Raw genomic sequence first — 26835 nt, 5'->3', positions numbered from 1 at the left:
TCAATGTTGCTGACCGCCGCCGGGTAAGGGTGCCCTCCTTTATGTGACGCCCTACTTGGCTACGTAACCAGCGTATATGTAGAACCGGCCTTGGCTGCCATAGTCAATGGTCAGCCAGCAGGCGCAGCGTGCTGCGCCTTCTAACAATTTCAGCGCCTGGAACATGCGCTCTACTGGAACCGCCCTCCCTACGCCCCTGTCCATAATACTTAGCAAAATAACAAAACCATCGGTAACATCGAGTACCATCATAGCCTCACGCATAACGTTAGACCTTACTCAGAAATTGCACACCTCGTTGCATGCAGAGGGAGGTCATGCTGCATATACCATTGCAATGGCTAATTTATGCAGGCCTCTGTAATGGCGTTGAAGTGCACTGACATGCCTGTGTTTTGCCGACCCCCCACTATCACCACCCCCAAACGCTCAAACGCTCACTTGCTGTCAATCACTCTGCGATGGCTCTGCGTAGTATCTGCGATCGCAGTGTGATCGCAGTGAGCCCTTCGTGCACGCACATTGTGATGCATATGCATGCACAGAACGCAACAATCGGCCATCTGTGTGCGTAATCGCAGCTGCGATCGGTAACGAATCAGGCCCATAGTGAACTAGTGATATACAAAGACATGAAATAGCAGTCAACCATGTCCCTACCCAAAGAGCTTACAATCTAAGAGATGATGGGAACACTTCATACAAAAGGTAGTGGAATAAACAGGGGGACTGAGATCGGGGGTTAAGGAAAGTACAAAGTACTCAGGTCTGGACTGTTAAGGATGCACAGTTATGCTCCCGAGATGACATGTCCATGCCTCCTTCAGTGGGTGGTCCATGTAATAATTCCCCTGGTATTCATAACTGGGCATGGCCACACACCCACATGTTTGACTATGATGACTCCCAGTGGCTATGAAATAATGACAATAAGAACAGCTATGTGCATATCATACAGTATGTAGATCAATGGTTTGTCTGCATTAGCAACATACTGTATACACTATCTACTGTACAGCAATACAGAGTAAGCACAAAAACAAAATGTGCACAAACTCAAAGAGGCTTTAACCAGCTCTGGATATTTTGTTTTATCCTAATGTCCTTTAAAACAAATGCATGCAAAATGTAATGTTTATTTTTAATTACTATGCAGATCCTTTATTATTTGCATACATAACATACACATAGATTGCCAAGAAAATATATATTTTTTATCCAGCTCTTGCTAAAAAGGAGATGCTCCTTAACTTTTAAGTACTATTTGAAAATGAATATGTATTATGTAATATTTGTATTGGCAGTCATTTCCATATGTATTGTAATCTCTAATTAACTGCAGGATTTTTTTTAAAAAGTCACAAGCCTATTAATTTTGTTTGCAGTAAAATAAGCTGGGTCAAATCAATGTAATACAAACTCTTTTTCATATATAATTAAAAAAAATGTTTTGTTTTTTTAAATTAATAATAAAACAGAATTCAAACTTACTGAATGTTTCTTTAGTGCGGCACCTGAAAAACCATTTGTCTTTAGAGACCAGTTCTGGGTATTGCTGTTTGTAATGTGAAGGTGCATTGAGGAAAAGTTAAACAAATAAAAGTAACTTAAATGCCTCGTTTTCTAATAAATAATGCCAACTTTCCAATAAACTACTTTTAGTTGGTGTTATAGTTATGTGCCATGTAGATAAAAGAAAGGAAAATGCAGGTGCACACTCTAAGCACTAGTAAGAATACTGATAATCAAAACATTTACATAAACTCTAACAATTAACGTGGAGTTTAAATTCAGTTCTTAGTACATGTTTGCCCGAAAATGTATGCCCACCTATCACATCAAGATGAATCTCATCAGGTTGGTCCCTAATTGGGGTCTATTCATGAAGCAGAGAAGAGCCCTATTTAGCTGAAATCAGGGCTATTCTCTGCTTTGTGCAATTCATTGAGCAAGTTACCGTGGAGAAGTTTATTACATCTCCAGCGGTGTACCAGCTCCATGCCTGGATCGCATCACCACACTTTTGTATGGTGAGCGCGACACATAGAAGAACGGAAAGCTTGGATTACTGCAGAGAACATCGTGGGACAAAAGGTGAGTATTGGATCTTTTTTTACAGGTACTTCCATTGGATACTTTATGTTGAGAAGTGGGCGTGAACATCTGGCAGCAGATGAGTATGTGTGAGTGTGTATGGATGTAATAAATCTTTATTTTCATGGTGTGTGTCTTGTTTTTTATATATTTACACAACACCTGGCGCTAAGCAAATGGCAATTATTATAACTCAATATTAATTTTATCAGTAATGAAGCTGTTTAATTAATCATAGCTGCATAACACCATGTGAGCCCGTGACAGCTCACCAATAAACACATGTAGAGCAAACTAAAAATTAGAGATGAGCGGGTTCAGATTTCAGAGATCTGAACCCACCCGAATTTAGCAGATCCAAGTCGGTTCCAAGCAAGCTCGGGGTTTCCCGGCTGACTCGAATCTCAAAACCGAGGCAAAACCTTAGAGTCTGAAATCTCACAGTTCGCGAGCTTATGTCTCTATGATCAATGTAGTAAATAGGTACAATGGCTGTAGAGACTGAACAGGGAGGGTGGGTAGTGTAGGGCTGGTAGAGTTGCTGGTGTTGTTTGGTGTTGTGCTGTCTGCTGTGTCCTGGGCTGGTGCACTGCTGATCCATTCTGGGCTGGTGCTGTCTACTGTGTCCTGGGCTGGTGGTGGTGCTGTGCTGTCTGCTGTGTCCATCTGGGCTGGTGTTGCTAATCCATTTTGGGCTACGCTGTCTGCTGTGTCCATCTGGGCTGGTGCAGATTACATCTGGGCTCTGCTGTGTCCATCTGGGCCCAAGTTCTGGACTCAAAAAAAAAATAGTCAAAACAAAAACCAATAAAAGTGTCTTTTTGTGTAATATTTTTCTGTGTGCGCGTGCGTGTCAGGCTTAACCGCATAAGATCCAGCCAGCAAAGCAAGTTGCAACCTAGTGCTGCCCGACTCCAGTCATTATTAATTGGTACTTTGGGTTCAAGTTCTGGAGCTGAAAAAAAATTAAAATCAATTGTTATTTTTTGTCTAATATTTTTGTGTGTGCGCACGACTGCACGAGTGTGAATTTTGTAACTGCACCTTGGCTACACTATTGGTGCTTGTGACACTGCTTCAAGACTGCAGAAAATATGGAGGGCTTTCACATGACAGGAGAGCAAGGCCAAGAACCACATGTTGTAGCTGCCGCCAGCAGTGCAAGGCCGTCAACTTCCTTGTCCTCTATGAAGCCCCATGCCCCAGAGCTTAAGTCACGCCATCAATATGGTAAAGCAAGTTTTACTGAAGTTAAGAAAAAAAAATTGAAAGGATATTTGCCTTTAGATAAACAAAAAATTGGCAATTGCCATTCACTACACGAAGTGGCAAGGAAAGGATAGGGCCTTGGCCTTTCTTTATGAAGACTGCTGATTCTGATAGCCCTCCTGCTTGTAGTAGTAGTGGTGGTGGTCCAATTAAAAATGTGAAAGTTGTTAAGACAGCTCCGGAAAAACCAACTGTGTGCCCTGAGAAATCGAAATCACAAATCCCCGAGGAGAGTGCAAGTGTGTCCGCGGTTGCCATGTGTAGGCCTGACCTAAATACTAGAGTAATGGAGGATTCTCCAAGTTACAACATTTGTGTGCACACTGTAAATGTGAGGAAGAGCAGTCAACATCTTGCAGACGTAGTCAGTGAGGATGCTTCTGTGGAATTGCACATGGAGGAGGAGGATATTTCGGTAATTGAAGGTGCTAAGGATGATGAGGATTTTGATGATGAAGATGTTGGTTATGAGGATGTTGATGCCAAGGATGTCCTTTGTGTAAGTAAGGCAACAGCTGTTGCCCATGGATTGAAAACACAAAAGCCCATTGTTTTCATGCTGGGAAAAAGACAAAAAAATCCACTTCTCACGTGTGGAATTATTTCCACCTCAATCGGACAACAGTTGTCAAGCCATATGTAACCATTGCCAAGCAAGAGTGAGTAGAGGGAGGGACCTAAACCACCTAGGAACCTCCTCCTTGTTACTTCACTTGGAGCGCATTCATCAGATATCAAAGTGTATGTCGCCAAGTTCCTAAAACTTAGAACGTAACAAGTCCAGTGTCACCTACCTGCTCCCTCTCTGTGGGATCCAAGCACCTTCGATCTCCAACAACAACACCTGTGTCATCAACATCCTCATTCATCATCGGGAGTACTCCTGCTGTATCCAATGTTGTTATTGGAAGCATGATTGACTCCTCTCCTATCCCTGATTCCTCAGAAGGATCCTTGATGGCTACACCTCTTGCTGTTGCTGTCAGTGGATCTTCATCCCAGAAGGGGACCAGGAGGAGGACTACTTGTAGTGTATCCTCCAAAAAACAATTAACTGTCAAACATTCGTTTGCAAGGGCAAACAAGTATGACAGCAATCACCCATTTGCACAGCAAACTACTGATGCCATAACAGCTATGCTGGTATTAGATGTGCATCCAGTATCCGCCATTACCGCAGTGGTGTTTCAACAGTTAATTGAGGTCATGTGTCCTCGCTACCAGATCCCTTCTAGATTCCACTTTGCTAGAACAGCAATTCCAAATCTGTACAAGGACATAAAAAAAACCTTATTAATGTCCTCAGAAATGCTGTTGTACCCACTGTCCACTTGACCACTGATATGTAGACAAGTGGGACAGGGCAAACTAAGGATTACATAACTGTGATAGCCCACTGGGTAGGTGTATTGCCTACAACAGCAGCAGCAGCAGCAGCAACATCTACCAAAAGACAGCTGATACAGAGGCAGGCTACTCTTTGTATAACTGGTTTCACTAAAAGGCTTACCGCTGAGAACCTCTTAGAAAAACTCAGGGAAATCATTGCTAAATTGCTTTCCCCACTTGGACTCTCCTCGGGATTTGTGATTTTGGACAATGCCACCAATATTGTGAGGGCATTACATCTGGGCGAATTCCAACACGTCCCAAGTTTTGCTCACACAATTAATTTGGTGGTGCAACATTTAAAAAAAATGACAGGGGCATGCAGGAGATGCTCACCGTGGCCCGCAAAATATCTGGACATTTTAGATATTCGGCAAACACTTGTCGAAGATTGCATGACCAGCAGGTACAGTTAAATTTGCTGTGCCATCAACTGAAGCAAGAGGTGGTAACTCAGTGGAATTCTACCCTCCATATACTTCAACAGATGGAGGAACAGCAAAAGGCAATCCAAGGCTATACAACGGCCTATGACATAGGCCGTGGAGGGGGAATGCACCTTACTCAAGCACAGTGGAGAATAATTTCCGTGTTGTGCAAGGTTCTCAAACCCTTTGAACTTGCCACACATGAAGTTAGTTCAGACACTGCCAGCTTGAGTCAGGTCATTCCCCTCATCAGACTTTTGCAAAAACAGCTGGAGAAACTGAAGGAGGAAGTGAAAAGGAGCGATTGCACAAAGTATGTCGGATCAAGCCCTTGATTCACTTCACCAGGATCCAAGAGTCATCAATCTATTGAAATCTGAAAAATATATTTTGGCGACCATTCTGGATCCTAGGTTTAAGTCCTACCTTGTGAGTTTTTTTCCAACAGACCAAAATCTAAAACTAGATTGCAAAGAGATGTTGGTAAAAAAATTGTCAGCTGCAGCCGCACGTGACATGTCATCATCTCCTCCTTCAGTTTCTGCAGCTGCCAGGAAAAGACTCAATTTTCCTTACAGAATGCCTGCTGGTCATGCAGATCATTCACCAAAAAATGACATCTGGTCAGGCCTAAGAGAACTGCCTATTAGTGACAAGTCTACTACCATGACTATGTGTCATGCGGTCTCCATTCACAGAATGGTGGAGGATTATTTCAGAGATAACATCCTAATAGGCATGTCAGATAGTCCCTTTCAGGAATCCCATACACAAACTGGTTTTGCATTACTTAAGTTGCCCACCCTCCAGTGTGTACTCCGAAAGAGTTTTCAGTGCAGCTGGCAACCTTGTCAGTGATCAGCGTAGGATGTTACTTCCTCAAAATGTGGAAAAGTTGATGTTCATTAAAATTAATCACAAATTCCACGAGGATGACCTCTACCAATAATTGCATGAAAAAATTACAAAGGCGCCTATGGTGGATTCCAGCGGGGATGAATTAATATTGTGTGAAGAAGATGATGTACACACTGATGGGGATGACGAGAACGATGACAACTAGTAATGTAAAGCCAGTTTGTGTATGGGATCATTTTCATTTCCATGTTCATATCACATTGGCAGCTTGTTTTATGGGGGTAGAAACAAACTAAGCATTTCAGCCACAATTGGCAGTCCTTGTCACTGAAATGATTGGTTTGTTAAACTGTCCTGTTTCGTATACAACATAAGGGTGGGTGGGAAGGCCCAGGGACTATTCCATCTTACACTTTTTTCCATTCCATTATGTGCTGGTTGAGGCATTGCTGCCTCACATTTTTAATTAATGTTATGGTTGGTTTAGGAACCAATTATTTGTTTTTAAATTAATTTATTATCAATTTTACAGCCAGGGGCTTTACCGATGAATTTCTTTTTATTAATTATTCAGCCAGGGGCTGCACCCAATTAATTATTTTTTATTAATTTATTATCAATTTTATAGCCAGGAGCTGTACCAATGAATTATTTTTTATTAATTATTCAGCCAGGGGCTGCACCCAAAGAATTGTTTTTTAATTAATTTATTAACAATTTTACAGCCAGAGGCTGCACCCAATGAATTGTTTTTAATTAATTTATTATCAATTTAACAGCCAGGGACTGCACCAATGAATTTCTTTTTAATAATTATTCAGCCACGTGCTGCACCCAATGAATTGTTTTTTAATTAATTTATTATCAATTTAACAGCAAGGGACTGCACCATTGAATTTATTTCTATTAATTATTCAGCCAGGGGCTGCACACAATGAATTGTTTTTGAATTACTTTATTATCAATTTTACAGCCATGGGCTGCACCAATTAATTGTTTTTTAATGTATTAAGAATTTTGCTGCCAGGGGCTGCACCAACTATCAACTATCAATTCTTCAATCCTCAAGGGTATCCCAACCATCATCTTTGCACAGTCCTCAACTCTATTAATAATTATATCAATCAGTTTTGAGCCAGCAAGCTGGATGCAAACTTTTGACCCTATAACTAGATGACAAAATCAATATTGTGAGCTGTGAGGTGGTCAATATTGACTGGAAATGAGTGGAAATAAATGTTATTGAGGTTATTAATACTTTAGGACCAAAAAAGACCCATTTTATGTAATTTTAGCTGTTTTTTTTATTTTTTAAGAAAAAATCCAGATCCAAAACCAAAACACGAAAACAAAACATGGAGGTGAGGTTTTGGCCACAACCAATCCAGATCCAAAACCAGGGGAGATCCAGATCCAAAACCAAAACCAAAACCAAAACATGGGGTTCGGCGCACATCTCTACTAAAAATACATATACAGTATAGGTGATGCGCTAATTAAAAAGAGGTCCCAATGTGGCAGAACAATCAATCAGAACACTATCATTCAGATTTCTTAATATTTTAAATTTTATATTACACATAAAACATCATACATACATATAACATAAGAACATTATATTCGTAAAAACTTGTTTTTTATACATTTCTTTACAGGTGTACTACACATACCAGCAGCCCCTTAATGCCTCACATGCTGGTACTTTTGGTTCTCCAAGTACCAGCATGCGGGGGAGGCTTGCTGGAACTTGCAGTACTACTGTAAAGTCAATGTGGTTAATTTAATTTTTAACTCTACACCTACACTATCAACCCGCCACCCACTGCCCAGGGGTGGTGGGGATAGCCTTGGGCTATCAGCCTAGGACAGGGGGGCCCTTGAGAGGAGGACCCCTTTATTGGAGTGGTCCCCAACTCCCCAGGGATCCCTGGCCTGGGCTGACTAGCGGTCAGGGCTGATGCTGGGGCTGGGGGGCCCGGTGAAAGGGCTCCCTGGCTGTGGCATCAGTCCCCCACTTGAAAGGGTCCGGAGCTGGGTTTAAATTTAGGGGATACCTCAAGCCAATTTATTTCCCGCTATATTTAAAACCAGGTCTGGCACTGCTACCTGGTGCTGGTTCTTAAATTACAGTGGAATCCTACACATTTTTTCCTCTGTAATTTTAAGAACCAGGTCTGGCTGGCAAGTCCGGGGCTGGTTAGCCCTCAAGTCATTTTTTTAAAAAACATCAACCCATTTTTTACAGGTACAACACAAGCAGCTAACACATATCTCAGTGATATGTGCAGGCTGCTTGCTAGGGAGAGTTGTGCAGAAAGAAATCACTGCAATCTCGGGTGAGATAACTCACTCGAGCTTGCTTTAAAATCACCTGAAAAATTCAACCTATATCACCATCGGCAAACTCGTTTATCCTCAAATCGCCTGTTGGTAAATTTGAGATAAAAAGAGATTAAATCACCCGAGTTCATGTGAATTACACCGAGAAGAATCACTTTGCAAATCAGGCCAATCCCGATTCTTAGTAAATTTACCCCTTAGACCCTTCAGGGAGTCAGGGAGATTGCTACTATTTTAGGGAGTTTCCCTGATAATCAGGGAGTGTTGGCTAGTATGATTTGCACTACTTGCATTGCAGCATGGTTTGCCCAGGTGCACTGTTACTTGCTCTATTTTGCTTTACTCCCAACTCAGAATCAGGCCTACTAACACAATCTAGCCCTTATTATCAACATAATCTTTCAAGATCATAAAGGCAAGTATTAAAATCCTGTGGACAAAGGTGGTGCTATTTTTGGTTCAGAATTACATTGATTATTGCTATGATTTTTTTTTACACAATAATTAGACAATAAGATATCCCATAATGTATGCATTATCAAAGATATGCATGTATGAAGACAAATCACCCAGCTATCAAATAATATCTATTACATGTGGAGATATATCAGTGGAGTCGCCCCAAACAATCAGCTTCCACCTATTATTTGTCTAGCAGACAGGTTCTAAAACTCGGTCCTCAGGACCTCAAACAGTGCATGTTTTAGAGGTCTCCTCACAGAATCACAGGTGAAATAATAAGCTCCATCTGTGGATCTTTAAAATGTGTCAGTGAGTAATAAATACACCTGTGCACCTGCTGGGTGACCTGCAAAACGTAAACTGTGTGGGGTCCTGAGGACTGAGTTTGAGAACCTCTGATCTAGCATAATCAATTTAAATGTCAGCTAGAAGCTGATTGGTTGCTTTGGGGAATTTATCTATCCTATCTCTTGCAAAGGTTTGATATATCTCCCTCACATTTTTCTTATTGCAACCAATAGTTTTTTTGTTTGTTTCTTCAAGCTGTTGTCCAGCAAATATATTGTATATATAATAGCTTATATAAAATATACATGTATATACTAACATTATAGACCAAAATTGGTGATCTCTGTTAAAATTGTATTCTTGTCACCATAGATGGGAAAAGCTTGAATGGCAATATTTATGTCAATGTACTGGAATGGTATTGAAATACCGACGACTCTTTAACCGCCGGTTCAAATACCACCTCCGGAAGCCCGACATCAGGAGATCTCGTAGCTACTGGGTAAGTAATCTAACCCTACCTGCCAACCTCCTAACCCTAACCCACCCTCAGTGATGCCTAACCCTAACCCCCCCTTCCAGCAGTAATTTGTAGACATTCTAATTTACACAGAATAGGTCTTCCTTGAACAGTTGTTTCATCTTTTCAATACAGTAAGAACCATTTTGCGCAGTCATATGAAGCTGACTGGGTCATATTAATTTTACCTGAAACTCTACAAGTATAATGGACAATTTGGCAAATTGATATTTTGAAACCAACACACTAGAATGCCATGTTCCATGGCCTGAGCTTTACTCTGCCAGTCTTCAAACAGATCATTCCTTGTACCATGAACTTGATCAAATAAATCAATTATTCTGTAATTGCAGATATTTCTGCCCTTTATTAGATAAATAATTCATGGGCATAGATTGAAAATGAAGTTTTCCTTTGCAATGGGCATTGATAATCTATTCACTAGACCACCACTGTAACCTTCATGAAGTTCATTTTCATTAATTGCTTTGTAATGTACACAATTTCAGCTGTAAGTAAATTCATATTTCATTCATGAGAGCAGTGATGCTCTTGAGAAGCTCCTTACATTTATTTTAGGATTTTGTTACTGGTTATATCATATAACATTAAGCTTTGATACTTGTACTGTACTATATTGTGTTACAATATTTTGATATTGTGTAAGCATTATGCTGTTGAAATATGTTTTCTTGTTAGCCTTGATCATGTGTTGTTAGTGTGCTGTTTCAGCATATTCATGTAACTGTAAATATCCTTTTTCTGATTATCTCTAGAGAAAGGTGCCAGGAATTCTTTTACCATGACATGGATTGTGTACTGCCTAGCAACCTAGGACACCTCATACAGAAAATAAAAATAAATATGATAACAATGAAAAGGTGCTGCCGGTAATTATATGAAGCACTGCATATGACTGCCGTTACTGAAACAATATGAAAAGTATATACAAATATAATATAAGACCGTATCATGCACTAAACTTGCAAATTAATGAACAAAGGTCCTGATTAATTACGGATTGCAACTGCGATTGTAATAGCGATTATGCACGCAGTCTCACTGCGATAGTATGCTAATCCACTGCGATCGCTACGCCATCACAGCACAACATAAGGATGCACACTATCTTTCACACATCTGTAATACTTAGCAAGACTGTGAAACCATCGGTAACATTGAGTACCATCGCAGCCTCACGCACACTTGTACAAGTTCTGACCTTACCTCAGAAATTTCTAAGCTCATCGCATGCTGTGAGTACTCAAGCTGTGTATGGCTTTAAGTTATGCACGCCCATGCAACGGTGTTCAAATGCACTGGCACGCCTGCGTTTCGCCTACCATCCCCCTGTCACCTCCCACAAACAGCACTTTCTGTCAATCACTCTGCGATGGGTCTGTGATGGGTCTGTGCAGTGACTGCAATCGTAGTCCCAATCATAGTGGCTGGTTCGCGCATGCGCACTTAGATGCATGCGCAGAATGCAACAATCGGCCGATTGGGCCTGTACTTGCTGTCCTTGCTGACACAGGCCCAAAGTACTGAAACATAGAGATAAAACAAATGTCTGCTCAACATGTTATGAGAGTATGAAAAATAGGGCACTAGGTGCTGTTGTCAGGGAGGGACTGTTCTGGTAAATCACCAGGAGATAACTATTATTATTATATTTTATTTATATGTTCCCACAAATTGTCTGTAGTCTTGTACATGAAAAATTTTAATTATACAAACAACACCATATAAAAAAGTTCAAATAGACAGTAAATAGGGAAAAAAAAATAAAACAACATGACATTTAGGAATCCAATTACCACACATTAAACCAGTGAGGTACACTTTTCCTCACAGCTTCAAGAGATACGAGAGAAAGTCCACAAGAAAACGCACCCACAGGGGGATAGCATACAGGGAAAACCTATAGAATCTGCACTTTACACTGAATTAATGGGTTAGCGAATGTTAACCACTGGTTTAATGTATAGGGAAAATGCTATTTAATTGAACTTCTTGGCTAATTGGATTCCCTCCTTAGACAACTGTGTATGGCTTTTATTAACAGCAGTAATTAATGACCCATGGTCCAGGTCCATGATTAGTATGAAATAAACCCACACATGCCATACAAGTTGTTGAGATACAGTTTAAGATATTTCATACTTTCTTCTGCTCCTATATACAGTAGCATTTCTGCCTACAGGTTATGGGTCTCAGGACTGCAGAAAGATAAACATCAGAACCTCAATGGAAGGCTAGCCAGAGCCCAGAGGAAATGACTGCTGCTACCAGGTGCTTCATTCAAATTCACAGTGATGAGTCTGACTAACCAGAACTATCAAACTTGAAAATTCAAAGTAAATACTCTGCTCATAAGAAAAGGTATGTGGAAATGAATACAATTGGCTAAGCCTGACTCGGTCACAGAGGAATGGACTGAGCAAGACCAGAAATCCCAGAGTACAATATCTCTCATTGTAAATGATGATCAGATTATGCATATATATATATATATGTATGTAACTTTGACACTGCAAGAGAAATGTGGGATGTGCTGCAGAAAAAAACATGAGAGAGTTATTTTAAGAAATAAGCTGTATTTAATAAGAAAGTCATACCAGACCAAACTGCTTAAAGGCCAGCATATGCATCATTATATAAGGTGTGTTATAGAAATGGCAGATAAACTGTGCTGCATAGGAGAATAAATAGGACTTTCATATAACAGCCCTGCTACTCAGTGGTCTCCCCAGAGCCGGTCCTAGCATATTTGGTGCCCTAGGCAAAATTTTGTCTGGTGCCCCCTAGCAGATAATCCCACCACCAATCTTGGTGTTTATACGTGGACGCCAACAATAACACATAGGGGTAAATTTACTAAAGTGAGTTTTAGAAGTGATGTTGCCCATAGCAACCAATCATATTCTACTTAACATATAACTAGCACCTTCTAGAAGATAATAGCTTGAATCTGATTGGTTGCTATGGGCAACATCACTTTTAAAACTCACTTATAAAAACTCTCACTTTAGTAAATTTACCCCATAGAGAGATATATCTATATCCAACTGATCCTTTATCCAGGCATGTCAATCAGATCAAAAAATGATGAGCAGAGTACACTGTTACAACATGGCCGGTATCCAATTAGCTCCGAAAAATTTTTGGACGCAAAAAAACAGAATTTTTTCACCGATTTTCGGGTCTATTTTGACAATGTTTTTTTTGTGGTATCCAATTAAACCCCGTTTTTTTACGTCCAAAAATGTTCTGTTTTTCTCACAAAAACACATTCGCGAAAATTCGCAGACTTATGTATTTTCACTGCCGCAATCAGGAGAAAAACCGCTTCTTGCATTGATTTGGTTTCGTCTGCTTGATACAGGCGAAACAAAATCCCCGATAAGTGCCTGAATCGGGGCTAAGTGGATAGCTGTGCCGCGATCAATTAGCAGCGCTACTTTAGCGCTGCTAACTGGATACCCCATAGTCTTTTCACATCAGCAACTAATGCAGCATGTAACACATTGCCTCCCCAGGCTCCCATAAATAGTAAAGAGTAAATATTCCACCAATTACATATGGGAATCAATTAAGTAACTAACCACCTCAAAGCAGTGGGTCCTATTGCCATTCTACATACATGTTGTTACAGCGTCGGGAGATGCTTCACACACACTACTGTCCATGCTTTCGGTTTCCACTGCGGTCATCTTGTGCATGCGTGATGTCATCACCAGGAAGAGCCTGGTATGCATGTCACCTTTGAAACACACTATTTTGGAGCCCCCCGCTGTGGTAAACCAAGGGCGGTGTTAAGACCTACCAGCACTGTTGTTAATGGGGGGGGGGGAACTATTCTATGTGGTTTACATATCCATATATGTTCAAACACACAAATAAGTCATACATAGCACTATTAGGGAGCCCACAGAAAGCACGCAAAGGCACGGATAATATCAGCTAACCCCCCATGACACAGTAATAAAAGTATATGAAAAAATGGAGTATTATCAAAACTTAAAGCCTTATACATAAACATACCAGAAACAGAAGATTATCAGATTAGGCAGATATAATGAGATAATGTAGACAATTTAATTTGCATAATATAAACACATGCCCTCACTACCTTTAATATGGGAGTAAACTAACTACACCAGCACAAAAGTGCAAAAGAGAGAGGTCCTATCCCCAGGTCCTCTCATAGTCAGACTCAGCAGCACGGACCAGCAATGAGTCCTCTCTGTCTAGTGTGTGCCCGCCCCGTCGCCCCTCTCCTCCTATCTCCCAGCCTAATCAAGGTAACTTACCTAGAGTGAGACTCACTGCCTTCTCTCTTGATAGCGCTGCAGATGCCTGGTCCGATAGGCGCTGGGTGGAAGCGGCAATGGCAGCTAATCTGTAGGTGGAGGCAGAGCTGTGAGTAGTCACGGCTCTGCTCCGCAAATTCCCATGGGAGGAGTGACCGCATCTGGGCATGCTCAGCATGCCCTATCGAGGCCATCTTTCTTGTCTCCTCCTGTAGAGCCAGAATGAGCTTCTATGCAAAAGCTCATTCTGACCTGGCTACAGTAGTGTCACGGCCCCAGCCACCTGACTGGCTGTCTGACAGCTGCACTGCCCGATCGAAGCTGAGCTCCGATTGCAGTGGCAGCAGGAGGGGGGATCTCCAGAGCCTTGGATTGCCCCTAGGCATCCCAGTCGCCGTAGGCATTTGCTTAGAATGCCTATGCCTAGGGCCGGCTCTGGCGTCTCCCAGTCAGCTATGAGAAACTTGTAGCAGCATTTGATGCAGGACCAGATGATGAACTGGCATTAGAGTATATTAAAGAGAAGCTTGTAGATTAATTCAATCCAAATATAGAAAGTGTAAATAAGCATGATACAGCATTGAGAGTTTAGGACTGTATTGTTAAAAGTACTAGTCAGAAAACAGAAACACCTGAATGATTTGATTTAATCAAGAAACCTGATTAGTTAAAGGCAGATTGCAGAGTCTGGAAAACCAGAACAAATCAGCTAAATAAACAATATGCAAATCAAAACACAAACATACTATAAAGGAGCTGGAAAATACTAATAATGTTAAATATGCTTTAAATACAAACACAGGCAGAGTGATAAATGCTTGATGTTGAGGAGCTATAAGTCATTTGTCAAATAAAAAAAAAATCTTTACTCAGTAAGACCAAAGTAAAGAAACCAGACCTACAACATATAAAACATTTTTGAAGTAAAGCATTTGTACATGTTCAAAGTGGGATGCAAAGGAAGGAGTGCTTGTAGGCTACATTGAATTGCAAAAGGGTTAAGGGGGGCATCCACTACACGATTTTAGCAGGTGATTGAATGATAAGGACGTCGTTATCGTTCAATCGTTTAAAAATCGTTTATAAATCGTGCAGTGTTTGGTCGTTAACGAGCAATGATGCGCGCTCCCGCTGGTCGTTTGATCGTCTCGTCAGTCGACTGAACATGCAGGTCAATTTCACTTGATCTATCAAAGATCGTTTGCAAATCGTTCAGCCTGAAAGATAAAATTTCAAGGGAAAAAAATCAAGGGAAAATCGTTTAGAGATTGGACAGGGAGTAGATCGTCTAGTGGATGTGCCCCTTTACAGAATTCAGCATAAAGGAAGCAACAAGATGACAATAAGCAGAAGTGTTGTTATTGATGGGAACTCAGTGTATCAATCATTTAATGAAGCTACACAAGCAGAACAGCTTGAGGAAAAAGTTCAAAAATCACCACCACCTTAGAAAAATTAAAGTAAAATTATTAAGGATGATCAAGTTAGTGTTGAAGAGGGAAGGTCACTTTTTCCTTTGGGCTAGATAGAACAAGAGTATACCACCTAAGCGGTTATCTTATCTCGTTTGGACAGCACTGCGGCCTGTGTTAGAATCCTGGACAGAGATGCAGAAACTGCCTACTCTTGAACAGGAAAAATGGTTTAAACCTGCTGCTAAAGAGATGGGATTTCTCAAACAGCTTCAGACATGGGATATTACATAGTTACCTCCAAGAAAATATGCAATTGGATGTAAATTGGTTTTTAAGGACAAATGTTATCCTGAAGGTAAAGTTTACAGATTTAAGGCAAGATTAGTGGCAAAGGTTTATTCTCAAAAATATGGTGAAGAGTATGATCTCACTTTTGCATCAGTTGCTAAGCAGAGTACTTTCAAAACCTTGATAGCTATAGCTGCCTTAAGGAATAAGCAAGTGAGATATTATTAGAGATGTGAGCAGACCCCCATGTTTTAGTTTTGGGTCTAAATCAATAATTGTAGTGTTTTGGTTTTGGCAAACCCACCCTCAAGTGTTTTGGTTTTGGACATGGATTTCTGTAAAAATGTATAAAAAAAAACAACTAAAATCATGTCATATGGACTGGATATTATCCTACAGTATTATCAACATCAATATTATTCATTTATAGTAAATTTTGACCACCTCGCAGCTCACTATATTGTTTCCACCAATATTGGCCAAAGGCTGACTAAACTAAGCAACAGAGTAGCGGCACAAACACAATGCCGTTTAAAAGAATACAGCACATGTATGAAACATACTGGCACAGCAGTGGTAGACAGGATGGCAGTTTAATAAACTACACAGCGGGTTGGGTACATGATCCCGGAGCTAATAATGTCAGTGGTCAGCAGCACAATTCCGACAGTGGAAATCCCGACACATGCAGGTAAGTATTTTGATCCTTCCCCTAATCCTAACCTTCCCCTTTGGCAGCCTAACTGTCCCCTCCCACAGCTAATCCCTAACCCTCCCAATAGGGCTTAACCCTTAACCTAACCCTAATACTCACCATCGAGATTGCAGCCGTCAGTGTTCTGGAGCCGGGATTCTGCCCAATGGCATTGTATGCGCCGAGATGCTGACTACATTCCTGTATGACCCTATAAAGGACTAATAGCCTAATATTAAAAGCTTAGTAGAAAAAAATATAATATACATTATTACCAACACATTTCTCCAAATAGCAAATCACAGGCTCAGGCCAATAGAAAATGATAATTGTAGAAAGTAGAAATTGATAATTCATTTTTCAATAAGTTAATAAAAAACTCCAACCAGCAAATCAGAGTCCTCATGCCAATACAGGTGATTCAAGCCAGAATAACAGCCTAGTAGAAAAGATAATAAATTAATAACTTAAAAATTAAATAAATGCTTAATTTAAAAAAAAAAAGTGTGGGCTCCTGCTAATTGGCTGAGAGCACTGCTCTCATGCTCTCAGTTAATCAGTGCTTCCCCATTCATTTCTATGGAGTGATCGGGAGGGACCCTGTCACATTCATCACAGCTCCGCTGCAGACTGTGCACAGAGATTGTCCGTCTGAATGTTTTTGTTTTGCCAAGTGTCGGAATGCTATATGTATTGAAGAGGACGAGATCCCTGCATTTTCTAAGTAATAAATTAGTGAAAGAGGAATTTGTAATGCAGTGTTTTTTTAAATAAATGTATACAATTTTCAATGTGTGTGTCATGTCTTTTGTTTAATTTAGTTTTTTTATAGGTGGACTGCAGGTGCCACAACCCTTATTGTCCGGGCATGCTGCCACTTGTTGTTCTACAAGTGCCATCATGCAGGGGCAGGCTTGCTGGGACCTGTAGTCTGCCTGTAAAAAAACAGTATTAGAGTGCAAACTATTTACTCACTATTACCCCCCACACCCAAAGCCCAAGAGGTGGTTTTCCCTCGAAAGGGGAGACCCCATTTGTAGGATGGTCCCGACTTTCTGAGGGATTTAAGCCATGGGCTGACCAGATTTGGGCCTGGTTAACATTATGGCAGGAGGAGCCCACATTATGTGTCTGCCTGCTGTAGTGTTATCCCCCCCCGGCCGGCTCAGCCTGGTGTTGGTTAATTCAAATTAGGGGGAACCGCTGCCATTTTTTAATCCTATTTTCTAATACCAGCTGAAAAAAGGGCTTTTCATTGCCTTCGTCTATTCACAGAGAGGCTTACAGTAGAGAAAGTTATTATTTCACCGGCGGTGCATTTGCTTTTTTAAGCATCGCATCACCATACTTTATATGGTGAGTGCGATTCACTAAGAAACGTAAAGCTTTGTTTTCAGTTTTGTGTGTTTTGTAACAGATTTGCTGTCTATGGACAGCGTAATATGTTAGTTTCTATGTTAAGGACAGGGAAGTGGAATATTTCCCTGTCCTTCAGGCACTCCTCCGCTATGGCTCCACTCCCTTTCTGTGACCACAGCCAATCAGAGGAGCCCAGGGCATATGCATATGCTGACACATGCATATTCATAAGCTGGGTTGCCTCCTCCTGACTGCCCGTTGCCCAGCCAGTGCCCCCTTGCTCTGCCCTACTCATGCTGCCATTAGTTAGGTGACCCAACATATGCATATGTCGGGTCGCCACCTCTAAACTAGAGATGAGTGGAATCGCTTATCTCTACTGCTCCCCTTTTGCACTGTCCACTGCTCTCTGGTCCCCTCTCGCACTGCCCGCTGTGCCCAGTCCTCTCGCACTGCCCGCTGTGCCCCACACTGGGTTACTTCAGGCTGCTGCTGTCTCCCTGCTGTACCCGGCACCACTCTGTGAGCATCTCCGGCGTGTTGTGGGGTAGGCTCTGTCGGCCTCACTCAGCGTGCTACTGGACGCGGATCTCTGATTATCAGGAATCTGCACATGTGCAGGACGCATTCTGCGCATATGTAGAATGGATCCTGCGTGATCGGATGCAGAGCGGCCGCAGACTCTCAGTGATTGACATTCTGCTGCTGTTTCGGGGCGGCAACAGCTTATGTTTTCCAAAACAGAGGCATATCGCCACTGTAGGAAGGACAGTATCTTCATTGCAGATGGAGATTTCCTTGCCTCTTTTAGACATCTGCAATGGCCGGCCTGCGTGACCCCATGGCCACTAAACCAGGCCAAGGATCACACATATGATCCGATGGTGTGTCAGTGGATGCAACTCAGATCATTAATGCATGCAGGAGGCATGACACCTCCTGCTGACTTAACATAATAGCAAGGACGGAATTGCAAAGCTGCTTGCATGCAGCTGTGCAATTCCGTCCAGTGCTGAATCACCCCCTATGGTCTTAAGCAAACAGCTAGAGCACAGAATTGTAAAATTAATTAATCTTATTTGAAACAGGAGTTCACAAGAAGTAAAGCTGACCTATACCTATACTCACAGTTTGAAAAAGGGAAATAGATGTATCTGTTCTTACATATATGTGATTTCATTATTACCAAAAAAGAAGATATCACAAAACTAAGTGAAGTTCTAGACTCACCCTTTGATACTAAAGACCTGGGAGATGCAATATATTAGCTAGGAATCCATATACTGTACAGCGGGAAGAAGATGGAAGTTTTCTACTCAGGCTGCTAAAATCTCAATCAGTGTGGAATGTCAGAAGCAAATGGAAGCATCATATCTAAAATAAGGAGAAGATGATCCCTTACCAAATAATGAACAGTCAGACAAGCTACTGTAAGGGGCACTTTTATATATGGCAACTACTACAAGACCTGATATTTCCGTACTGTAGCTACATCTCATCTTTGAACAAGGACGGACTGGTGCTGTAGATCAGCCCTGGCAGTCCATCCTGTGCATGCACCTTAGGCGTGCTCACTTGCAAAAGGGGTGTGGGTGTTTCAAGGGGGCGTCCTGCGAGTCAAGAAGGCCTGGCCTCATGGCACACCCCCGTCTCTTCCTGGCCATCACAATGCACCAGACCCTTCTGTCTCCCTGAGCTCACATAGTAATCTGGAGTCTGGGGTGGCGGGCGGGGACACTTCTGCCCTCCTCAAGCTGGCCTTGAGGCCATCGGCCCTTCTGGCCAGTTCGGCCCTGTCTTTGAAAATGTGGGAGTAAACCTTGTCAAAGAGATTGCAATGCAATAAAAAGAGTGATGTCATATCTTAAGCACATGCAGGACTTGAACCTGATATTGTCAGCAGAAGGAAAACTTGAATAGCAAGGATTTATAGATGCATATTGCGCAGGTAATTACAGGGATCGCACATCAACAAGGGGCTAAGTTGTTCAAACCTCGGAATAGTCCAATTTAATGGTCCAGTAAAAAGCAAATGTCATTTGCTATATCATCAACAGAAGCCATTTCAATCCAGTGGCCTATTCCAGTCAAGAAGTTGTTTGATTACATCAGCTATTACAGGATTTTGGAGATACATAGGGGTATACAATATGGGAGCGATAACATCGTTTTTGCGTTAATATCGGAGGTATGACATCATTATCGCAGGTTTTACTTTTACACCGTATTCAATTTCAAAGACTTATCGCAGTTTTGAAAAGTCTTTGATAAAAAACGGGGATAACTTTTCACCATTGAATAGGTGTCGAAAAAAAGTGCAGAATTGGGGTTTAGGGGTGCAGGCTTAAAAAAAATAGCCTGCACCCCTGAGAATGACATTTAAAAAAAACTGTCAAAAAAAGTTTTAAAAAAAAATAGGGACACCCCAAAAAATGAATTTAAAAATTGGGGTATAAAAAAAATGGGAAAAAATTGTTTAAGAAGGGAAATAGGTACAGGGCTATTCTGCAAGTATGCGGCAGATGTTTTCTAGAATAGAATTATAGCGGCAGGTGCACAAATGCAGAATTTTTAAAAACTTACTTTAGGGACATCAAAATATGCTAGTACCCATTTTCATGTACCCCAAATTTGATGGGACCACTTAAAAAAATGAAAAAAATAACCTAAGTGCTCTTCTGCATCACTTCTTCAATGTCGGGAAAAAAACACCTGCTGCGGCTATTTAAATCCCCGACTTTCAATTATAGGCTAAAAGGGGGTTACCCATAGTGTTCCCCCATGTTTTTACTACTTTAGGGGGGTCTTACAATTTTTTAAAGGAAAAATTTGTGACTTTACGCAAATCCAATTTCGGAGTTTCCCGTTTTCGTTAATTTTGTATTGAAAACGGGTATAAGCGGGAGCGCGCCCGATACTTTAACGCAGGTAAAAACTCTGATATGAAACGTTAACTTCGACAGTGAATGTTTCATATTGAATTCCCCTCTTAAAAAGTCAGCCAGCCACAGAATTTGTGTATTTATATGTTTCCCAGATTAAAGGGATGGTATGGCAAGCCTATATATACATAGTCTGTTCCCAGTTTAAAACAGACAAAAACAGCAGTTCGGATTCATCGGGTACATCCGTTTGATTACTGAGATATAACAGTTAACTTTATTTTTATTAATTTTCAGAACATTTACTGGTGGTCAGAAAACATGTATTGTAGATTCTGTGCTTGTTTGTTTCATTTAATAAGTTAAATAAAACATACTTATTCATATTACAATTTAACCATTGAGACACAGATTCTCAAACTCTGTCCTCAGGACCCCAAACAGTGCATGTTTTTCAGGTCTCCTCACAGAATCATAAGTGAAATAATTAGCTCCACCTGTGGATCTTTTAAAATGTGTCAGTGAGTAATGAATACACCTGTGCTCCTGTTGGATGACCTGGAAAATGTGAATTGTGGTCCTAAGGACCGAGTTTGAGAACCACTGCATTAAGAGAACAGACAGCATTTTATTTTCACATAAAATCATCATCCTAAAGGCAAAACATATTTTAAAGGCTCTTCTGTTATAAATGAAAAATTACTTTCTTAGAATATGCTACATCTTTGCTCATTCTTCAAATTATTTTATTTGAATAAGACTTTGAAATGAAATGGAACATTTTTTATTACAAGTCAAGCTTATTAACAAAATAAAAAGAGAAGGGAGATTATTCCATTGTCAGAATCTTCTGCTCTGTTCAAAACATGCACTCATTGATTACCTCTGTCTAGCTGCTGTGTGAAAATGGCAGACGCTTTATGCAGGGGTCTGTTAATCAGTACAACCTCAGGCTTCTGTCTGACACATCCAATTTAGTGGCTTCAGCTGCCGGGCTGATATTGTCTGCTGATTATCTGTCGCGCATTTCTTTATTTCATGGATCTTTTTTCTGATCTGGAAAATAATCTATACATTGCTGAAATGGTCTACGGAAAAGAAAAATAGTTTAGACAAAGTATAATAGGTTGCAAATGATCTCATTTAGACAATGTGTGCTAATCATCGTCATGGTAACAGTCTAATGCTTCAGCTTCACACAGAGATTTCATTAAGTTCCAATAGTTTCCAATATGCAACTCATCTATTTAAGGTCTATTGAAGGTATCTTCAGTTTTTGTTAAAAACAACAGTACCTGTCCTCTTTTATCAGTCTCCTATTAAACTGTCGGCCACATGGTAATCATGTCACTTACAAGATCAACATCTAAGTTTTTTTTTTTACATTTAATATCAAATTGTATAGTTTAAGTGTTATTTAAACAACCTAGAAATGTGAGTTTGTCCCTTGTTTGCAGGACCAGTCAAAGAGTAAAGCTGGGACACACTATATAATTATTGGGCCAGTTTGCCAATAATCGGGTGACTGGCCTGTTTTCTTGTGTAGTGTGTAAGCATGAGCGTTTCTGCACAACGCAAAACATGACCACAAACTATTTGCTTCGATTATCGAATCGGTCACACTTGGCAGAAGATATTGGCTAAAAGGTCCCATTATTGTGCAGTATGTGAGCATTCTCGATAACCTGACCATAATTCCTTTTTTATATTTACCTTGTCATCCTTCTGTACAGATATATGCTAAATATTGAGCTATGAGCCAAAAAAAAAAAATCATCAGATTTCTCCTTTAAAAGCTGCATATATACATAACGATTTTGTTAGTGAACGATTTTCAATCAGTTTTACCTTTGAAAAAGTGAACAATTTTTTGAAGTGTAATGAACAATTTTTTTAACGATTTTTTCAACGATGAACGAAAAATGTTCCTTCCCTTAATGAAAATCGTTAAGTTGGTCAGTCAGAAATGGACGATGAACTACAAACGGGAACCCGCATGAACGATTATTCGTTCATTGTTATAACTCAGAAACTGAACGATTTTTTTAACGATTGGACGATAATTACGTTGTTATAGTTAAATCATTCAAAAAACTGTTATGTGTGTATGCAGCTTAAGTGTACTGTGTATAGTGTGTGCTACCAATATTGGTATCCAGGGTTAGACTGGCCCACAGGGGTATAGGGGAATTCCACGGTGGGTCCCAGTGTCTGGGGGCCCCACCCCCTCCACTAGGTGTCAGGTTCAAGACCGTGCACTCAAATTATACATTGTTACTCTATTAGAGGGTCAGTTATGTGATGGAGCAGGACCATGGACAAACATGGGTGCATGATGCATTTCTAAAGAAACTACACCAAGATTTGCCTAATGGTTAGCTAAGCAGCTGTAGTGGCTGACCACACCCCCTCTGATGGCTGACCACACCCCTTGAGCAACGGCCCCTAGCACTGCATACCCCCGGTGGGCCCTTTATGCCCCAGTCCGACACTGTCGGTACCTCCCACAGGCAGAAAAATCGTGCTACTTGTCGGTTTGAAACAAAAATTGCATAGTGTCCAGCTAGCTTATGGCAAGTGAGGGTTTCCCTCTAACAGTCCAGGATTTAACGTTATCGATGCTTAAAAACACAGGTGACTTAATCAGTACCTTAGTCTGTTTGATTATACCATCTGTGCACAAACATTGATATCCTTAAAACTTGGACGGTAGTACCCTTTTTACACCAGAGCTAAAACGCAGGTTATTGCATGGTTAACCCAGGTAGCTCCTTGGTGTAAAGGGGACAGGGTAGGATTCCCGGGTCAAGTGACCCTGCAATCTAACCCAGGTAACTTGCAGGGTTTAACACGTGAATGACCCATGAAACCCTGCAGTGTAAATGGCGCAAACCGGGTCATGATGACCTGGAGTGCGCCACATGTCGGCCAGATGGCGTCATCTCCAAGCGTCCACTTCCACGCCAGAAGAGCTGAGTCACTGCAGACCCGGCTCCAGTGTGAACGGCGCCGATTTGGGAATATCCTGGGTCGGCGCCAGCTAAATTCCAGGTCTGATTCGTGTTTGGAACCCTGTTCCAACCTCCGGGTCAGACCCGGAATTTAGGTATAAATGCGGTATTAGGGTGCCTTTAGGAACCACTGCCTCAAGCTGGCCACACATCTGAAGATTATCTGCCCAACCAGCCAACTAGTTGATTGGTTGGAATGAAAATCTGGTAAGGTATGAAAGCAAATGACAATCAGCAATTTGCTCCCAATCGCCGGAAAATGGACAAAAACTGTTGTTTGAACAAATTGTTTCGATCAAACATTTAACAAACTTGTCTGACGACCATTTTCATCTGTTTTCTGGCATTTAGGAGCAAATTGCTGATCATCATTTACTCCCATACGTTACCAGATTTTCATTCCAACCAATCAACAAGTTGGCTGGTTGGACAGATAAATCTTCAGATGTGTGGCCAGTTTGAGACTACAAGTAATGGGCCCCATGCATCAGAGATGGATTGCCGCGATCCTGCAACCCGGCATCACAGGATCGCAGAAAACCAACATGTTGGATTTCGGCTATTGAATGATCGCGATCAAAACATGATCGCAATGATCAAATCGAGGACATTTAAAATGTCAAATGTCCGCGATCCGGGACAGATCACGGAACATCGATGGTGAGCAATCGGAAATATTTGATGGCGATTGGAAATTTCCAATCGCATCCCTGCATAACGGCGATTTGCCGCAGATGTATGGGCACCTTTATGGAAGGCCACAGGTGAGTAATCTAAATCAATGGTTCTCAAATTCGGTCCTCAGGACCCCACATAGTTCATGTTTTGCAGGTCACCTAGCAGGAGCACAGGTGTATTCATTACTCACTGACACATTTTAAGAGATCCACAGGTGAAGATAATTATTTAAATTGTGATTCTGTGAGGAGACCTTGAAAACATGCACTGTTTGGGGTCCTGAGGACCGAGTTTGAGAACCTGTGGTCTAAATAAATTCTATTGAAACTTGTGCCTTTAACAACACAATCACAGCTAAATTGTATTTGTACATGGATCTAGTTGAAGCACCTGTCATATGATATATTAATTAACTTACCAAAACTACAGGGAGATTTCTCACTTTTCTTCTAGGAAGTTTACTAAGTGCAATGCTAACTACTCTCCATAATATTTCTGTTTCAAATACTTTCATACAAGTTTAGAATACATGGTTTAAAAGTGTATTTGAATAAGAATTAATGCCTTTTGGTATTCAATATTCAATTGCTACTCAGAGGTGTAGCGTGGTGCCGGAGACACTGAAAACTACTCCCCCCCCCACCACAGTCTCCAGTAGGGATGTGAACATGGAACATGGAAATGGACTTATAGTGCATGGTCTGGGCCCCCCCCAACAGTGAATTAATGTAAAATTTTAACCTGGAACACCGCTTTGGGCTATAGTGTATGAGTAATAGACGATGTGCTCATGATGCGATATCGTGAGCTATTTCCCTTGAAGTCTCCCCAGCACTCCTGGAGACGATCTGGTGCTAAAAAGTGTCCAATATGACTTAAGATCTATCGTGCACAAAATCTATCTATTGCACAAAATCGTGTATGAGACTGGCAAATCTTGCCAGCAGTAGGCAAGATCTGAAGATGCGATATACGTACATCGGCATCGTGATCGTAAGTGGACACTCATGATTTGGACATATTTTACACTATATGACGTTCTGATGCGTCGAATTTGGGCGAATCATGTAAACTATTGTCTAGTATGTAGGTACCTTAACTCCTCATGTCTTTAAAGTTATTTTAGGTACCATTAATATAGAGGTACCTTAACTCCTCATGTCTATAAAGTTATTTTAAGTACCATGAATATACAGAGAGGTGACATGTGAGGAGAGAGGGTGGTCCATAACCAGCATTTGAGATGAAACCCTGCATCTGGTATGTGTGTAGACTGAGGGTGCAGCACTGAGGCAGTGTTTGAGCTGGTGGGTGAAGTTGGGCAGTCTTTGGGCTGGACTGTGCTATGGGGCAATATTTGGAGGAGGGATCATTGTGGAATTGGTATGAAATACCGCCGGCTGCATGGTTTGATTCCCGTCAGCGGCAGCCTGACAGGAGCAGAGTGCAACGCAGCGGAAGCCCGACAGCGCTGGAAATCCCAATCGTGGATAGGTAAGCATTTACTAACCTAACCTAACCCCCCTAACCCTAACCCTCCTTAGGGGTGCCTAACCCTAACTTCCCCCCCAAGTGCCTAACCCTAATCCCCCCTCTAAGTGCCTAACCCTAACCACCCCCTTCCCCGCTGCCTAAACCTAAGTCCCCCGGGAGGGTGCCTAACCCAAACCCTCCCTCCCCCTAGCCTAACCCTAACCCTCCCGGGGGGTGCCTAACCCTAAGTCCCCCCCGGGAGCCATAAACCTAACCCTCCCCCCCGCGGCTGTCCGCCCGCGGCGCCCGGCATCCCTACGATCAGGATGCCGGGCGCCGGTCTCCCAGCATCGGGGAAATGCGGGCGTCTACATCTAGATGCCCAGCATTTCACCCTTGCCGGGAAATGGCATTCGGGAAGCCGGCTGCCGGTATTTAGGCAGTCGGCTTCCCGATTGCCTCCCATCATTGTTGTGATGGCGGTTAGGGTAGGGTGGGACAGTAATTGAAGGAGGAGAGCTGTGTTGGGGCAATATTTTGAGGTGATGCGGTGTTGGGATAGTATTTGGATGGTTGAGCTGTCTTTTGAACATTATGCAAATTAAGAGATGGCCGTCGTTCATCGTTCATTCTGTAAAACATAAACGATTTTCTTAACGAAAATCATCATGTTGGACAGTCAGAAGGGACAATGAACGAAATGTACAAACTAGAAATGGGAGTGCACATTTGTGATTTTCGTTCATCGTTATAACTCAGAAACTGAATGATTTTTTGAATGACTTAACGATAATGACATCGTTAACGACAAATCGTTCAAAAAAATTGTTAAGTGTGTATACTTCAATAGGGGCATTATGTGAAGTGGTAGCACTGTTGGGGCAGTATGAGAAGTGGGAGCAGTGTTGGTGCAATATTTGAGGGGGACAAATTTGGGGCAGTGTTGGCCAGTATTTGGAGGGAGAGCAGTGTTGGGGAAGTATTTGGTGGAGGGTGCACTGATGGGGCAGTATTGGTACAGGGAACAGTGTTGGACAGTATTTTGTGGAGGCCACAGTATTTATGCAGTATATG

Source organism: Taudactylus pleione, unplaced genomic scaffold (assembly GCF_031769625.1).
Source record: "Taudactylus pleione unplaced genomic scaffold, aTauple2 ptg000064l, whole genome shotgun sequence".
Lineage (NCBI taxonomy): Eukaryota > Metazoa > Chordata > Amphibia > Anura > Myobatrachidae > Taudactylus > Taudactylus pleione.
Note: the sequence above shows the minus strand (reverse complement) of the source record.